This window comes from Triticum urartu, chromosome 5A (genome assembly GCF_056163025.1).
Source record: "Triticum urartu cultivar PI428250 chromosome 5A, HENAU_Tu73, whole genome shotgun sequence".
In the NCBI taxonomy this organism is placed as follows: domain Eukaryota; kingdom Viridiplantae; phylum Streptophyta; class Magnoliopsida; order Poales; family Poaceae; genus Triticum; species Triticum urartu.
The window spans coordinates 144,362,527-144,366,603 of record NC_141877.1 but is presented as its reverse complement, the minus strand read 5'-3'; the positions used below and the strand labels follow the sequence as shown (position 1 = coordinate 144,366,603).

At 41.4% G+C, this 4,077-nt stretch overlaps 1 long non-coding RNA gene across 4 annotated transcripts; it reads left to right on the top strand.

Moving 5' to 3' along the window:
* Positions 1 to 486: 486 nt before the first annotated feature.
* Positions 487 to 3,465, top strand: LOC125508460 (uncharacterized). Of its 4 annotated transcripts, none has more exons than XR_015604128.1 (3): positions 487 to 923; positions 1,006 to 2,833; positions 3,206 to 3,465. It is a non-coding gene; the product is annotated as an uncharacterized LOC125508460 (long non-coding RNA). The 4 variants fall into 4 exon arrangements; XR_015604130.1 differs by having other exon boundaries at positions 487 to 1,775; positions 1,919 to 2,833; XR_015604129.1 differs by having other exon boundaries at positions 487 to 2,146; positions 2,588 to 2,833.
* The last annotated feature ends 612 nt before the right edge of the window (positions 3,466 to 4,077 follow it).

The window sequence follows — 4,077 nt, the reverse complement described above, 5'->3', positions numbered from 1 at the left end:
TATTTTATGTTTTTGCAGAGAGACTTCAGTCTCGCTAGTAGTTCTGTGTGGACTTCGACGTTTAGCTTGATACCTCAGCTACGATCTTGTGCCCTCGACAGGATCTTGTAGATAGTCAGGTTTCTCAGTCTTTTTCATTTGTAGATGTCTGTACTCACACATGTCAAGCTTCCGCGTGTGCTTTGACTTGTATGCTCTGAATGTTGGGTCATGAGACCCATGTTTGTAATATCTCGTTCCTCGAAGCCCAATGAATAAATACTTTGAGTCGTAGAGTTATGTTGTGATGCTATGTTGTATTTACACATATCGAGTATATTGTGTGTATGATCACTACACCACGAACCTCTCTAACTACGCATACCTTCCAACGAAATAGCCATGTGTTGCTGGGATTGCCGCTACCACTTCCCATGACTATTAACCACTCCCTACGACAATTAAGGAAATATCATTTTCCAAAATAAAAATAAAGGAAACAACCCACTTCCTCCCGATAGGTAGGCACACCGCACAAGTCGCCCCCACCTACCTTCGTTCTATCGTGTGATCCCTGATCCAGATTCCTCCTGTTCGTCTCCGTCCTCGCCGCCTCAACTACGCCCCGTGATCTCGATGTTGAGGACTTCCCCATCTCTCCAGCACCTCCCTCCACTCCCACCCAGACCAATCTAGGATACGCCCCCAAACGCCAACCCTGCGGCATCGACGGAGCGTGACAATGTCGACCGCCCGGCGAGGCGGCGACTTGCCGGACTAGATGGTGCGGACCCTTCTGGAGCAGGAGAGTCTTCATCGGAGGCAAGACCACCTGCAGCTCCTTCATCTCCATCCTCGTAGCCGCCGTCAGCTTGTTCGTGCTTGTCCATCGATTCTGCCAGTACCACATCCTCGCCAAGGACTTCTCCAACCTCAATGCCATGGTAATTTTGTATTCTCTCGCCTCTCTCTTTGCTTGCTGCCAGTTCACTCAATCAGCCTAGGTTGTTGGTATTTGCGAGACAGGCAAACACTCATGCTGGCTATTAAAATGGAGACTTTCAATTTTGGGTGTTTTCGTAGGTATGTGGTACTACTTTGTGATATGTGGCTGGTTGATGAACCCTGTATATTCCCAATCCTTTGAACAGAGATTCTACTTGCGTTGGTTAGATGCTGGATTTCATCTTATACCTTCCTTGGAAGGTGACAACAAAAGATAAGGTCTGCGACTGGAAAATAAGTATGCTGTTTGGGCATTTTCATTTTAATATGTTCTGCTGATGACCGACTTTGTGTGAAGATTAAGGTGTCTACCTTGTAGAAAAAAATACCAATCATCTAGCAATTTCCTTTAAGTATTATAGTATTCCTGATCCACCGTTGTGGTTGTTGGCTTGCGCCGTTGTGTATGTACACGCTAATGACCGGCTGGCCGCAGCTAATTACTCATTATCCAATATGTTAATGAACTAGGACGAAATTAGATAATCCCAAAGCCAGCAGGAAATAGCCCATGTACGATCGTGGCTGGCTTATTTTGATCGATGAATCGATCAGATCATGACATGTGTATATGCATGTTCAGCACTTTCACCGGCTGGATATAGTAACTTCAGTTCAGATTTGATTGTGGCTGTCATCCTAGAGTGTAATAGCAGCTGCTGCTAGCAGCCTAACGCTGGAGCACTTGGTGTAGCGCCGCAGCATTGGTCTTCACAATAGTGTGTTTGCTGCGCACCGTCTTCCACGACGCGTTGATCTTCAGAGTCTTTGAACCTGGCGTCACAACTCATGTGAGTCAACCTTAAACTTAAGGTATATCATTACAAATTTATATTGTTGTTAGGACTTTTAAAGATTGCCAGTCAGTGTTTTTGTTCAATCTACTTAAATGTGCTAGCAAGTGCTTGTGAAATGAATCCATCATTCTTTACAGGACAAAAATTTCTTACATATTCATCTTTGGGAGTAGGGGTGCAGAGCGGCGTGCCGTGAAGTCCCAGAAAAGTGCCCAGCTAGTGCAAAATACTCTAACGCACTCTGATCAAGCTAAAACAGAATTTTCTCATTTTGAACTGGAAGTGGGGCGGATCGGGCACCGCCCTGCATCCCTATTTGGGAGAAAGTTCAGGGCATATATAGCGGGCTACTTCTGTAGAAGGAGGTACAACATGAATAATGTTGGATTGTAAAGCTGTAGGTGATTTAAGTGACATCATCTGCAGTGTAATTCAAAAAATCATGTTGAAAAAGATTTTGTATTCACTCAGATTACTATTGTTGTCAATCATATATATATATATATATATTTAAATGAAAATCACTAGAAAACACACTTGTTAACATTTAATACAGCCACCTGATTTAGCTTTGTGTGAATTATTTTCTATCAACTTCAAGTATTTCTGGACATTTTAAATCTCTGCATTTATATATGCACTATTTTGGTAACTTCAAATCTGTGTTTGCAATGAAGCATGCTCTATTTGTCGGCGGACATATTTTTTGGGCATTTACCTCCTTCATTATATTCTTTGTAAGGTGTTTATTAACTAATTAACATATGAATGGTCTGTTCATAAGGCTCTCTTTTCTCTGTCTATAGAGTTGAGTGCTATGGCTGGGACTGTAAAGAAGTGTTCAAATTATGATAGATCAAATCCCTTCACAGGTGATGACGTATGTTGGATGATGGAATGATTATTCTGTTCTGGTGCTTGCTTTGACTTGGGTGTTCAGAGAAGTAAAACTTTGAACTAACGTCTTTAGTGAAGCAACATATTGTATCTGAAGTGAAACTTTCTCTTTGATACGGAGATGCGAGCATCAAACTAACATCCATCTAAATAAGGTATGCTCATTTATCTACTGTTTGGAAATCAACATGCATGGTTGAGCAACAATTTATTATTGATCATTCATTTTGCAATATGAATGCTCATTGTAGTTCCTGCTTAGCTTGGGAAATCTAAACAAGAATGTTTCTCTTGCTACACTCCAAAGTACACTGACCTAGAATATAAAACAAAAATTGAGGGTGTTGAACTTGGTAATTGATTCTTGGTCGATACAACCACTAAAACAAACCTATTGTACATATAGCAAGATGAACTATCACATAGCCTTCAAGCTTCATATGTTGCTCTTTGTTTGAATTTTACTGCCCTATTACCTTGATTTTATTTTTTGGCACCTTATTTTCCCCATTTCTTTGTTGTTGTAGATTGCCAATATAAATCGATGATGCATGGCTCGGAAGTTGGTTGCAAAATCACGAAGGTGGCTACTACTCGATAGTTTTAGATTAGGTTATTAGAATGTCATTCAGGTCAATGTTTCAAACATTATGTTTTAGATGGCTGGCATGTTGATCGCAAGGTTGAGAATCAGACTACTACTAGATAGTTTCACATACTGTAATCTTTGTATCATGCTCTTTGTAAAGCAACCGAGTTGATTTAATATATGTGACCTTTCTAATTATTATATTTGTGTCTCCTATGCACTATCAACATTAACATAATAATTTAGAATTTTTATATGCAAAATAAATTAATTGTCCAAGCTATGCTTCTAGGAATTATAAGGATCTTTTTCTGGGCAGCCACCAACGCATACAGAGTGTTGTTAAGCTCTAGCTCTATACGTTGCCGCCTTACAACACATATTCATGCTGCTTACCAACGCATTTATATATGTTGTTGTAGACCTTTGCAACGCCACCAACGACAATGCATATAAATCCGTTGGTGTAGACCTTAGCAACGCTTATATGGACATACGACAACACATCAATGCGTTGCTTAAGGGGGTTCTTGTTGTAGTGGATTGAAATGCTTGGTATGTGTGAGATCCGACAACCTAGTTGTTCATCCTTGGTAGCCTCTCTTATGGGGAAATGTAGTCTTGTGCTTCCATGAGCCATAGTAGTCCACTACAGCCCGGTTCACCGGAGTCTTGCTAGCCCAGCACTACTGCTCCAGAACACTTGACTGACCGGCATGTGATTCACTTCGTTCCTGTGTCTGTCCCTTCGGGGAAATGTCACGCGGTGACATCTGGAGTCCTGCCTAGCCTGCTACAGCCCGGTTCACC